This window comes from Mesoplodon densirostris, chromosome 11 (assembly GCF_025265405.1).
Source record: "Mesoplodon densirostris isolate mMesDen1 chromosome 11, mMesDen1 primary haplotype, whole genome shotgun sequence".
NCBI classification, from domain to species: Eukaryota; Metazoa; Chordata; class Mammalia; order Artiodactyla; family Ziphiidae; genus Mesoplodon; species Mesoplodon densirostris.
Window position 1 is genome coordinate 3,002,640 of NC_082671.1, and position 14,153 is coordinate 3,016,792.

The following is a 14,153-nucleotide window of genomic DNA, read 5'->3' on the forward strand; positions in this document are numbered from 1 at the left end:
CCGATCCACTGGGCAGGAAGCGGGTTTTTAGTCTTCCAATGTTAAAATGCAGAAATCAGGGTGGTGAAAATTCGCACATCTTTGAGAAACATCTTAGTTCATCAGTGAGCAGTTCCTTGTACTTCTCAGAAGAGAACTCACGATGCCTTATCTAGAGGGGACCCAAGGGTGCCGGGACGGGAGCTGGTGCTGAGAAAGGGCTGAGACAGAAGGGCAGGGAAAGGGCCACAGTTCTGAGTCACAAATCCTGAAGCCACAGCCGGGGTCTCTGACACCCAGCCACCAAGAAGCAGAGCGTGGCAACCCCCACCAGCCGCTGAAACAGAGGCAGCTGCCCACGTGCGCTGACCCCGACCTGGGCGAGCCCTCTTCCTTGAGGAACTAGAACTCTCTGTCCAAAGAGCGAGACCAGGTCAGCAGGGACCCCAGCGTTTCCAGGATGAGGGCGGCACTGGGTGGCGGAGGGCGGGCACTGGGTGGCGGAGGGCGGCACTGGGTGGCAGAGGGGTGGTGGCTCCTCCCCTCCCCGCACTCTGTCCTCTCCAAGAGGGCTCTGCTGTGGGATGCGGCCCTGTCCCTGGAGCCCATGCTTGGCAGGACTGACTCCGGCTGGTTAGAGCCGACTCAGGGCTGATTCACCGGCACCCCCACCCTCCACCGCTCTCCCACGCTGTCCCCGGCGCAGAGCCTTCAAGGCCCCGCAGGCAGAGGCGGCCGTGGCCTTCACACACCGATCCTTCGCACTCGTCTTTGCGGGAGCCTCCAGAAGGAAGCTCCCACCTCAGACCCCAGACCCGGCTTCCCCTCCTCCGCAGGTCAGGAGGGGCTCACTGAAGACCCCAGGTCCCACGCCCACTGTATCCCTAGAAGGCATATGGCCTGCCGCCCACCCTGCTGGGACGGGGTGCTCCGAGGCCTGGGGCACTGGGGCCCTGATGGGGAGCCCTGCAGGGAGGTCAGGTTGGTCCCAACACCCCCCGTGCTCGGCCCATCTGCTCTGCCCACCCTCCCCGACCCCCGCGACGTTGAGCGCGTGCTGGCCTCACCCAGCCCAGCTCAGGATGAAGTTTGGGGACACAAAGTTAAAAAGGGAAGAACCCAGGGCCCCGCCCAGACCTACTGGAGGAGACCTTCTGGCTATGGAGCCTGGAAGTGCACATTCCAGACCATTCCTGGGTGTCTCTGAAGCACCTGAAGTTTAAGAACCACTGGTCCACGTGCTGAGGAAGGCCCAGACAGGCGGTAACCATGGGAAGGGGATGGAGGTGGGACTCCACCAGCATCTCCGAGGCAGGCTTGTCCTTACCTCCCACCCATTCTGTCATCTTGAAGTTGGTCTGGGACGTGGCTTCCCAGGGGTCTGAGACCCAGGAACAAACCAGAGTGCGTAGGACCTCTGGTCTTTAAAAAGTAGGTGATGTTGGATAAAAATGTACATCAGGACCGTGTTGAAGGGGAATGCATGTTCCAAAAGGGCGCGACACACCTGAGGACGACTGTGGAAGGTGAGCTGTCCAGCCACTCAGCCCCCGCCCCCAAGACCTTTCAAGCGTCCACGTTTAGCCCCAGATGACAGGGCCACCTCCTCTGCACACCCAGAAACCTCTGCAGAAATTCATAAAGTTGGAGCAGGGATGAGAAGGGAAACACACGTAAGCTGGGTACCCATTTGTGTCAGGGGCTTTCACGTGTTCACCTGTGTGCTAGAGGCCTTCATCCCACCATCCCTCCATCCAGTCACACGTTACCGGTGAGGCACAGCCAGCTGAGTCATTGGACAGTGACGCAGGAGACCCCTCTGGGCTGTTTGCACAGCGAGCTTTCTGGGACAGGTAGCAACCCAGCTCGGAATAGCCCTTCCCCACGGCAGGGAGGACAGCCATACCCCAGGGCTCCGAGTGTCCTGTGTGCTGGGGGGCCAGCATCTCAGACAACTCCTTAAACAGCTGCGCTCCCAGCCCCGCCTGCCTGGCACCAAGCAGTGTGTTTACTCCCTCGTCCGCTAGGTTGCCTTCCCTTCCTGATTCCTCTATGAAAAGAGAAAGTCATGGGGGAGGAGGGGTCCTGGGTCCCTCCACAGCTGTGCAGGCCCACACTGCAGCCCCGGCGGTGTCCTAGACCCGGTGTACCTCCTGTGAGATGGAGGACCCGGGGACGTGTGTCTTCTCTTGTTGACCCTCGGCCTTTGTAAGTTTCCCCCATAAGGCCCACTCCCTAATCCACACCATGTGACATAACAGGTGGAGACCAGAAGGAACCACGGACATGGCAGCGAGTCCTTCACTCAGCCGTTCACGGACATGTTTATGTGCTGGAGATTCAAGAGAAAGGGCTCAGAAACTGACCTCCAGGAGCTCTGGGGACAACGGGGACAGATAGACAGAGTCCAGTACAGCAGGTAAGCCGTGCCCTGGAGGGAAGGCTCGGAGGATGGAGAGCTGTCAGCTGAAGTGGGTGGGTCAGGCATCCGGTGGAGAGAGAGGTAAAGGGGGGAAGTGTGGAGGCCGTGGCTGGAGAGAGGCCGGGAGGGGACGGGCTGGAGAGGTGGGCCGGAGCAAGAGGACCGGGGGCTCTGGGGCCAGGCCTGGACATTTGGCTTCCGTTCTGAGGAGACGGCGGCCCTGCTGTGATGTGCGCTGCCGTCTGGCGCTGTCACGATTGGGCAATCGGGCGGGGGTGGCCCACGCAGAGATCGTGGGGGCCTGAGCCGAGGCCGAGACGGGGGACTGGAGATAAGCAGGGGGACCTGGGACACAGAAGGCGTGTGATTTGCTTTCTGGCTGCACGTGGGGGTCGGAGAAGAGGCAGGAAAAGAAGGGCGTGCCCCCCCCCCCCCCGGGGTTTCTAACCCAGCGACTGTGGGTGGAGGACCCTCTCGCTGCAGTGGGGCCTTGAGGGAGAGGAGGGGTCAGCGTTCTGTACTCAAGGCGGAGCTCCTGGACTTGGACGTAGAGGTGGGCTCACACGGAGCTGGGCTCGCAGGGGCGGCTGGACGAGGTGGCCCTGGAGAGCATGTGGACCGGAGGAGAGCTGAGGCTGGGGTCCATCCCCTACGGGATGACCTCAGCCCAAGGGAGCACTTCCGCATCCTGGGAATTGTCTCCCAGGAGAAGTGACAGGGTCCTGACTAAAGCCATGGGGTCTGAGAGATAAAAGGACCTCAGAGGTTATCTAAGTAACCTCCCGGCAGAAAGACTAGGACACTGATAAGATAAGGCCGGGGAGGACGGCCTTACAGGTGCAGGACGCAGGATGAGCTGGACTTCCTGACCCGATGCCCAGGGTGCATTCGTTTCTTTGCCTCCCGGGCCCCGCTGACCCCCTAAAACACGAGTGGGTTAGACTCCTCAGTACAAGGAGGACTGAACTGAAGAGGGCCCAGGAGCCAGGAAGAAAGGTCTGGACAAGAACCCAGGGAAGGAGCAAGGGCCTGTGGTCACCAAGTGTGGGGCACAGTCACCTGTGAGGTGGGTGAATGTGGGTGTGCACGTGTGTAGCACCGCTCCTGTGAGCAGTGCGGTATTCACTCTGACGTTAGAGGCATGGGCGTCCTTAGAGAATTAATTCCAACCCTCTCTTCAAAACAAAAAAAACAAACAAGAAAACATAAACAAGTGAAACAGCTTGGTCATCCTTTCAAAACACTGTGTGTTGTCATAGAAACGTCCGGGGGTGGAGAACAGTGCGGCTGTGGGAGCCTTTCTCCGGCCGGCTGTCCGGGTGCCTCTGGCCTCATGGGTTCACATTCCTCACAGCCTCCCCAGGCCTGGTTCTGGGGGTCCCAGAGCCCTGAGAACGAACCAAGGTCCAGCACGGGACCTGCCGTTTCTGTGATCTCGGGAACCCCGGCAACTCTGGAAGCCACCCTGGGGCAGCCTGATTCCAGGCCCCACTGTGGGTCGAGGTTGAAAAGGCTGGAGGAGGCGCGAGGACAAGTCTGGGACGCGCCAGACGCAGCCATGCGCAACTGCGGGGGTGGGGGGGCAGGGGACGCCCAGGGCTCCCAAGGACCCTCCGCCAGCGCCGGCTGGAGTGGGGACGTCGCCGCTCAAGTGGCTCCATCTCTTCCCCTTCCCAGCCCCTCCCCTTCCCCCCCCCACCCCGACAATATTCTCCAACCCCGCCCGCCCATGCGTCCTTTCCTTGTCACCGTGTCCCCATCCCTCCCCTCTCCCTGCTCTCTCCTTAGGGCCGCCACTGGCACCCGGGCCCACATCCACTCCCAGGTGTGACCCACTGAGGGGATTCAGAGGAGGGGGCGCCTCGGTTCCCAGGGGTCACGAGGTCTCGCGGATGCCTGTGGGCTGGTGTGGCCCTGGAGGGCACAGGCCGTCGGAGCTTCCCGCTCTCCTCACGTCCACACATCCTGCCCTTCAACCGCGTTGTAAGCCTCCTCACGGCAGACTCAGTTATCTGTGGATGGTAACAATCTTGATTCTGACACTGAATGGCTCTGTGTCTTTGGGAAATCACGTTACCTCCCTGGTCTGTTTCTCATCGGTAGAAGAGTTAGTTAAGCATGAAAAAAACAAAACAAAACAAAAAAACCACAATGCTGCTGAGAGCCCTGGGCTCCCCAGGGCTGCTTTGGGAGCGGGTACAGGTCGGGGGGAGGCTGACATGGTGGGGCTTCCCCCCTGCCCCCGCCTTGAACCAGAGCACGGCCACTTTAACCCGAGGACCCTACACAGCTGAATCAAGTCTGGGGAACCCACAGGATGGGGTGTGGACAGAGAACACACAGAAAAAAGACGCAGCCATCTCTTCCTGAACAGTCTGGGTGACTCCTGTTGGCTTTCTATTCTGGGTTCTGCCTTAGATTTTATTTGAGAAGAGGAATGAGTGCTTTTTTTTTTTTCCTGGTTTTCTTAGAACTTGGAATACCACTTCCAAAGTGGTAGATGACTCCAAAGCCTCTGCAGAGTTCTCTGTCAAGCTCGTCCCTGGTCTGTGTGCAGCTCTGCACAAGGCACCGTCAGATTCCCAAATGTGGAGAGGAACAGAGAGTTCCTGTCCTTGCTGTTCTGAGGAGCCCTATAAACACAGACAGGTTTGATAATGAAAAATCCTTCATTAACGAGACTATTAATGTGTGTGCTTTGGGAGAACACAACATTCCCTCCTGGTAAGGGAAGACGGTGCCAGGGGAGAGCTCCCTGGACCAGGCCATCAGGGAGCGCCTGCCAGGTCTGTTCACGTCTGCATGCTCCTGTCTCTTCAAGTACGCGTGTTTCTGCACACGCGCACACACACGCACGTGTGGTGCAGCTGGGCGATGCCCACCGTCTGTGTTAAACAGCAGGTACCTGCTCTGTAACAGACCAGCTGTGGAAATTCACACTCAGAGAGCTTGCCTTCCCTCAGCGGCTGAAGGAGTACACAGGATGTGGTGAGTACACGCACAGAAGGATACTAGTCAGCCCTGAAAAGGAATAAAGTTCTGACACGCGCTGCAACACGGGTGAGCCCTGAAAACACTGGGCTAAGAGAGAGAAGCCAGTCCTAAAAGGACAGAGATGTATGATTCCACTTCTGTGAAACACCCAGAACGGGCCAATTCATGGAAAGTGTAGATTAGATGTTCCCAGGGATGGAGGAGGAGGGAACTGTTGCGGGGAATGAAAAACTGCGGAAACAGCGGTGACGGCTGCACCACATTGTGAGTGTAATTTATGTCACTCAAGTGTACACTTTAAAATGGTTAGAATGGCAAATTTTGTTATATTTATTTTCTCACAAAGGAAAAAAAAAAGGAAGCATTCCTTTAGATGTTAAAGATTTTCTAACCATCAAGGGTCTTTCATCTAAAGCTACCTGAGGCCATGGTTGAACCTGTATCAGCTACCCCGTCCCCGGGATCATTTGTCAGGAAATCACCAGCACAGCCGTTTGCCGAGAGAGCTGGTGGAAGGCTGGGGCCCTGGGATGGGGGACGAAGGGGTGGGCGGGGAGGCGGGAGGCGGCTGAAGACAACGCCTTCAACTTCCCAATTTTGGAGGCAGGCCCTTCCCAAGGGCCTTATGGTGGTTCAGGCGGTCTGGCCTTAACACCCAGGGCTCCTGTAAAGGATGAAGGGGCCGGACACACCACGGGATACCTAAGAGCAAAGCAGCCTCGGAAAGAACAGGCACGTGTTTGTCGAGGCTGGTGGCCCTGGAGGCTGAAACTCTGCCAGGTCACTGGTCACAGTGGATCAGCCGAAAAAACCGGAAGCTCTCCTCCCGCAGAGCTTGCCCTGCTCTCGCCCGTGACGCCAGGTGGCCGTGACTCATCCACTTGTGAGACCCTCAGCTCATGTCTCCTCTGGAGGCTGGCCTTGCCCCCCAAGGAGGGTCAAGCGGGTGGCTCAGATGTCCAGGTGCTGGCCTGCCCTTTGCCAGCCCGTCCCCGGGGCCCCTTCCTGGGCTGGTTCTCAGCTCTCAGCCCCCAGGGCAGACCTGGCCTGCGTGCACGCTCGGTGGTGTCCTGCACCGTCGTCACGGGCTGCTGAGCCGCCCCTTGGAGTTCACGGGTGGCCACGTGCCCTTCCCCTGCGGCTTGAGGGCTGCCACCCTGCCAGCGGGCAGCACAGGCTGTCAGGGCGTGGCCAGTCCCCTCTCTCCCAGGACGTCACTGGCTCTGGGACATCACCTTTGCTTTGGGTAATGAAGCAGAGTGGTGACAGGTATTCCCACTCAGAGCTGAAGTGCTTCTGGAGACAAGGGGGCATTTGCTTAATGACCTGTGGCTAGTGTGTGGTCTCCCAAATGGATGCGGCAGTGGCCTCAAAACTCTCTCCTAAATGCCCACCTTCTTGCGAGGAAACAGACCAGCACCCGGCACAGGGGAACAGACCCCCTTTTCTGCCTGTCTCCACGGCTTGTCCTCCTCCCGCCCCCATCACTGTTAGGGTGTTAAGGCAGCTTCCTGACTGGCCTCATTGGCATCCAGGCTGATTCTCGGCCTAACCCCCCCCCCCCCCCGTGCCACCCCTGCCCCGGGCCTGGGATGGAGTCTCGCCTCCACGGCCTGGCTCCCAGGTCCCAGTGGAACCCACTTGTCCCTCTGGCCCCATATCCGGCCAGCACCCTGTGCTCTAGCCACACCAGAAGGCTCACCACACCCAACCCAGACAGGTGGTGAGGGCAACCCTGCCAGGCTGGCCTTTCTCCACCTGCAAGGCCTACTCCTCCCCTGGTCTAGATGCCTTACCCTCCCCGGCCCCCCATGGCCCTCCGCCCAGTGCAGGACCCTCTGCAGACACGATTCTAGCACTTACGACAATGTGTGTGTTTTCTGCAAGCTCCTCCCCTTGGGGACAGAGGCCTGCAGGGCGGAAGCAGGCCTCTTTGTCACCTTGGTTAGGAGGTGTCTTTAATTGGAGGACAAAATGACAGAGGGAAAGGGCTTTGGAGTCAAGCTGTTTCCCCGTGACGAGCCGCGTAACCTTCCCAACTGTGGCCTTGTCACCAGGAAAGTGGGAAGTGACACGACTCCAGCGACTTGGGGATTAGGAGTCACAGGCCACACTGGGATGGCTCAGCTGCCATCGCAGCTCTGCATCGAGCATGGCCCCCAGCTCTGCACCCAGCACGGACCCCAGCTCCGCCCCTGGCTCTGCAGCAGGTGCCGCGGGGGTTCCGCAGGCGTCTGTGGGGCTCATGCCCCCTCCAGGCAGCTCTGTGTGTCCCCAGAGGTCCCGCCTGGGCCGCTCTCCAGCGCCCACAGCACCAGCCCTCTGCCCGTCCCCTGTTCCCTCCTGCCCACACGGGCCCCCAGGACCCTCAGCAGGTAGCATGACCCACTTTCGAGCTACTTCTGAGCCTCTTGACTTCAACACAAACTGGAGTCCGAGGCCTCACATCTGTTTTCTATTATTGACACAACTTCACAACCAAACCAGAAACTTCTCTGAGCCTGTTTGCCAGGTTCCGTGCCTTCTGAATGCTCCTGGCCCCAACCCCCAGCCCTGGATCCACAGCCTAAGGGACCCCAGCCCCCCAGCCGCAAGCCTTTCCCTGGAGGCTCTGGGAACCCCACAATGCTTTGCCTCCTGAAGCGACTTATTTCAGTGGCCTGGACGAGGTGACCGACGACAGCAGTGCCCTTCGGGAGCAAGAGCGTGGGTTCAGGACGGTCGAGGACCTGGGGTCAGGTCCACAGCGAGAGCGCAAGGGGTGGGACGTTACAGTTTAGAGGAGCCTTCCGTTTTGCGGTGAGTGTCACGACCACTTCGTGAAGCAGGAAGGCAGGTGATTTCTTCTCCTCTACTTCTCTCACCCCACTTTCTTTTCCTCCTCACACCACCCCCATCACCATCACCACCATCTCCTCCACCCCCATCACCATCACCACCGTCTCCTCCACCCCCATCACCATCACCACCGTCTCCTCCAACCCCAACACCATCACCACCGTCTCCTCCACCCCCATCACCATCACCACCGTCTCCTCCACCCCCATCACCATCACCACCGTCTCCTCCACCCCCATCACCATCACCACCGTCTCCTCCAACCCCAACACCATCACCACCGTCTCCTCCACCCCCATCACCATCACCACCGTCTCCTCCACCCCCATCACCATCACCACCGTCTCCTCCAACCCCAACACCATCACCACCGTCTCCTCCACCCCCATCACCATCACCACCGTCTCCTCCACCCCCATCACCATCACCACCGTCTCCTCCACCCCCATCACCATCACCACCGTCTCCTCCAACCCCAACACCATCACCACCGTCTCCTCCACCCCCATCACCATCACCACCGTCTCCTCCACCCCCATCACCATCACCACCGTCTCCTCCACCCCCATCACCATCACCACCGTCTCCTCCACCCCCATCACCATCACCACCGTCTCCTCCACCCCCATCACCATCACCACCGTCTCCTCCAACCCCAACACCATCACCACCGTCTCCTCCACCCCCATCACCATCACCACCATGTCCTCCACCCCCATCACCATCACCACCATCTCCTCCACCCCCATCACCATCACCACCATCTCCTCCACCCCCATCACCATCACCACCATCTCCTCCACCCCCATCACCATCACCACCGTCTCCTCCACCCCCATCACCATCACCACCATCTCCTCCACCCCCATCACCATCACCACCATCTCCTCCACCCCCATCACCATCACCACCGTCTCCTCCACCCCCATCACCATCACCACCGTCTCCTCCACCCCCATCACCATCACCACCGTCTCCTCCACCCCCATCACCATCACCACCATGTCCTCCACCCCCATCACCATCACCACCGTCTCCTCCACCCCCAACACCATCACCACCGTCTCCTCCACCCCCAACACCATCACCACCATGTCCTCCACCCCCATCACCATCACCACCATCTCCTCCACCCCCATCACCATCACCACCTCCACCATCATCACCATCAACATCTCCTCCACCTCCACCATCGTCACCATCACCATCTCCACCGCCAGTGCTTCTATCATCATCACCATCTCCTCCAACCCCATCACCATCACCACCTCCACCGTCAGCACCATCAGCATCATCACCATCGTCACCATCAACATCTCCTCCACCTCCATCATCGTCACCATCACCATCTCCACCGCCAGTGCTTCTGTCATCATCACCACCACCTCCACCACCATCACGACCATCACATTACCGTCACCACCACCACCGTCTCCTCCTCCTCTTCCATCACAGCTGCCATTAACGGCCGAGTCGGAGCCTGGATGCATCAACTCTAATCTTAACAGTAACCGCATGATGAATAAAGAATGTTCTCTCCATTACGCACAAGAGGACGCTGGTGGGAGAGGCTGGGTAACCTCTACAACGCCCTGCAGCTAGGGAGCAGGGAGCCAGGACTCACGTTTTCCCCACTGCTTGGGGTGACAGGATGGACGGACCCCTTCACCTGGCACCTCTGCACTGGGGCTTGTCTGGGGCCACACTGAACATCTGATTTTTATCGAGAGCCAGCGGCGTTCTGCAAGGGTTTGACCTGGAGCACCCGCCTGGCCCAGGGCCCCCACTTCCCACTGACGGCGTGTGGACATGTGGCTACAGAGCCGACCCCGCACTCTCCTCCAGCTCCTGGTCACACCCGTCCCCACGTGTGGGGGGACGCTGTAGACAGGCTGTAAGCCAGTCACGGGTCTAGCCCCACTGAGGCGCTCTCCTGCAGCCCTGCAGTGGAGTTGGAGACCCTGCAGCAGCTGGGAGTGGGGCTCTGACAGTGTGAACCGGAGCGGGACAGGGCCACGGGGGAGAAGCGGCCACGGCAGAGGCAGGTGATGCTAGGAGGGGGGTGGGGGACAGGGGGCTTTCAAACATGACGTCAGGACTTCAGGCAGACTGGCAGAATGGGGTCAGATGCCACGCAGAGGTTGGCCACATCACCCTCGCTCTGGACTGCAGTTTCTTCATCCATCAGATACGGGTTTGCCCAGAGGCCCTGCACCCCTCTGCCGTCCGTGTCCAGCTAGGATTCCTTAAGGCTGACAAATCTGAGTTTTAAACTTTAGGTCTTCCACACCGACGGCACCTTGGCCAAATCACTGGAACTTCAGAGGCCTCCTTTTCCTGGGCTATAAAGTGGAGATAATACCTTCCTATCAAGACTCCGTAAGAACCGGGGGCAAGTGCACGTGAACACGTTAAATGGGAAATACTTAAATGTTCTGCTCCCGACCCCCCCGTGGTTCTGAAATCCTTGGCATCTGAGACAACGAAGGTGATTGGAGACATCGGCGGGTCGGTGCTGAAGGCGTGGGTTTGAGAAACGAGCTGTGAGGGTGAAGCTGTGACGGTTCCATGAAATCCATGATCAGAGAACAGAGGCTGAGGGTTCAGGAAGGGGATGCCGGCCAGAGGGGCCCAGAGAGTATGTCTCAAGACCGTCATCATTTTTGCCACGTCCATGTATGTATAATATTGTTCACTTAATACTGTTTCCTTCCATCAACTCGCTTTTCTTATATGAACATTTAGAAAGGAATGTTTTTAAATCAGTATCACGAGTGTCGCTTGCCATGATAAAGGATGTCAGTAAAACCATTAACAATGTTTGTCCATGTGCTACCTAAAATTGTCCGACATGCCACCCAGGTACACGTCACACTTGGGGAAAATCTGGGCTCGAGGCCTGTCCCTGGCAAGGGCCACCCTGACTCCATGTGGCTCCAGAAGTGGGAGGAAGGAGGGGTCTCCTTGAGAGAAATGGGGGGCCGATGTTGTGTTCCAGGAAGAGCTCTGTGGAGTCGGGCTCCCCTGCAACGGGCAGGCTGCCTCTGGGGCCGTGCACTGGCACGCACACCTGCGGGTCACCTGTGGGAGGGGGTTCGGGGACCGCGCTCAGGTGGAGTTGGCTGCATCTCCTTCAAGGTCACATCCTCACCCCCTGGGCGAGTCCTGCACTCGGCGCTGGGTTATTTCTGACAAGATTAACTTCATCATCTTGTCTTCGGTCAGATCGCGGGTACTTCCTGGGCAATCGCTTGTCTTATATTTAGACTCAGCCCCGAACCCAACATCGTCACAGGCTGTATCTCTGCTGCTCACTGATGGATGACACTTGGAATTTGACAAGGATCTGAAATTAGCCGTGCGGGTTGGCTCTCCCCAGTGTCCTGTCCCCCAGCCTTGCGTGGCGTCCTGGGTCCCCCCACTTTTCCACAGGGACTGACCTCATTTTCCAGTCCCCAAAACAAATGCTTTCTAGAACACGAGTCAGAGAGACACACTGAAAACCAGAGCAGGTAAAACCCCTCTCGCCAAATTATAACGTGATTCCCAAGCCTCCCGAGACTTTAATGAGTGACCTCCGTCTGTCCTGGGCGCTGGCCTCGGATAATCCAGCTTCCTGTCCTCTCAGCCATCACCAAGGCCTTCGAAGTGGACTACGGAGCTGGCGGCGGGGTGGGCGGTGATGACATAGGTGAAAAGGGTAGTGCTGCAGAGGAGGGGCGGCTGCGAACGTTGCCGTCAAGGTGTCTGCTCCCCTGCCCCCGCTCTGGTCACAGCTCTCAGAGGCCGAGGGCTCCCCTGCCCCTGCTCTGGTCACAGCTCTCAGAGGCCGAGGGCGGGTCAGCCCTGTGTCCTCACACCCTCTCTCCGCCGAGCCCCTTTCTTTCCTATGATCTTGAGCATTTTACTTTCTTATCGCAAAGATAACAAAATTCATCTTAGACATTTAAGACGACTCTGAGGTGAAAAAAGGAAAATGAAGAAGTGCGCCATCCCTTCCCCCCACCCCGAGGGGACCGTGGCTGACGTTTTGTCATCTGCGGCCAACCCGCTTCCCCTGTGTGTCCAAGGGGGTCATCGCACTGCTCATATTATTTGAGAACCTCCCTTATCTTTGTTTAACGCAGGCTTTGAACGTACGTTGTCTCCAGCGTCACCCTCAAGTGCCCCCAGATCCCAGCAGCAGGACGGGGCGGGGCCTCGTGTGCCTGTCTCCTCCGCCTGTGCTGACCTGGTTCAGCCCTCGGGGGGCTGCAGGCGGTAGGTGCAGAGGGGCTCCTGGAGGTCGGCAGCGGGGGGCACAGGGCCCCAGCAGGCAGCCCCGCACAGCTCCCGAGATTCTGGGGCTCACGCACCACTAAAAAGGACCAGACATCAGTGCTGGGAGGGGTCTTGGTGACACCGAGTCCCCCATTTCCTAGGGAAATGAGGGGACACCTTTCTGTCATCTCACGATGAGTTAGGGGCAGTAGGCACGCCTGAGCCCTGCTCGGGAGGCAGGAGGTGGGCCCCACGGGGGCCCTGAGGCTCCTGGAGCCCCCAGACGAGGGAGACGGCGGCAGGGTGGAGGGTGCTCCTGGAGCCACGGGGCCTGTGCCGCGCGCCCCCCAGCGCCCTGGTGCCCCACGCTCCTCCCTCGGCTCATCCATGCTGCTCCTTTTCCTTTCAGGGGTGTCGGGAAGACCCCTTCCATCAGGAATGTCCTTCCTCCTTTGACGGTGAGGGGAAGAGGTGGCTGTTAGACGCGGAGCCTCTCCAGCCTGAGAGCACACGGCCCTGGGACCCGGGACGGGGCTTCGGCCCTGGGGGCCTAGGGTCTGCGCCTCACTCCGCACAGGACTCAGCCCCCGCACGTGGGCGCAGCTCCCCGCCCGAGCCTCCTAGAGTGCCACCACCCTCTCCATCTCCCTGTCCCCAAGACACCATTCCCTTGAGGCATTTTTAGCCAAGACGCCAAACATCCAAGGAGGAAGAAGCGAATCTGTCTCACGCAGGTGAAAGTAGCCGGTGCCCCCGCCCCGGGCCTCTGCCTCCCTCCCACCCTCCTGCCCCCCTTTCTTTTGCGGCCCCTCTGCCCCTCCAGCCATCAGCCCCCGGCTCCCCCTCCGTCTCTCTCAGACCTTCTCTCTCCACCTGAGGGACGGGCAGTGTCCACAGGGTCACACAGCAGTTCAGCTAATTGGCTATTTCTTGCAAATTGCTTAAAAGGTGTGCAGACCCACTGAAAATGGAAAAACACAGAGCCGTGAGCATCCACCTGTGATGCTGGTGAACGCACCCCAGCCCGTGCGGGTGTGGATGGGGCGTCTCCTGACCTGTGCGGACCCACAGAGGGAGCCCAGTTACCCAGGAAGGGCCAACATCCCGAGTGAGGGGAGAGCGCGGAGGGCTTGGTCCCCTCCCCCAACGGTGGAGCCCATGAGGGCAGCGATGGCCTAAGTACAGTCCCCATGCCGCCACGTCCTCTGCTGGAAGGATGTGACGTGAGGAGGGAGTTTCAGCTCCCAGCTCGTGTTCTCGCGGTGCCAGGTGGGCAAAATACCTCCCCAAACACGGTCTCCATTTTTGCTGTTATTGTGCTTGCTGCCTCTGACTTGCGGATAGAAATCCTACGGTAGACGGGGAATGCTGGGGTCATAGACAGACCCCAGGTCCCGGTGCCTGAGAGAAGTCCCCGTCACGCTGGTTACAAGCTGGTTACCACCATGACGACCACCAACACCACCCATAACAACAACAAGAACTAATGTTACCCTGTGTGCTCTCAATCCCGACCCTCATCCCAAATCCCTTGCACGAATTACTGAATTATTTTCTTCCTTCGTCACAACATCACGATGCCGGCAGATCAGCCCTCGCCGTGGATCAGGAGGTTGAGTCGTGGAAGGTAGGTCCGCGCGCCCAGACCACACAGACTCTA

The 14,153-nt window shown here is 59.0% G+C and overlaps 1 protein-coding gene across 14 annotated transcripts in view; it reads right to left on the reverse strand.

Annotated features, from left to right (window-relative positions):
* The window catches only part of CACNA1C (calcium voltage-gated channel subunit alpha1 C), a 474,146-nt gene that overhangs the window by 184,450 nt on the left and 275,543 nt on the right, over nt 1–14,153 (reverse strand). The window lies entirely within an intron of this gene.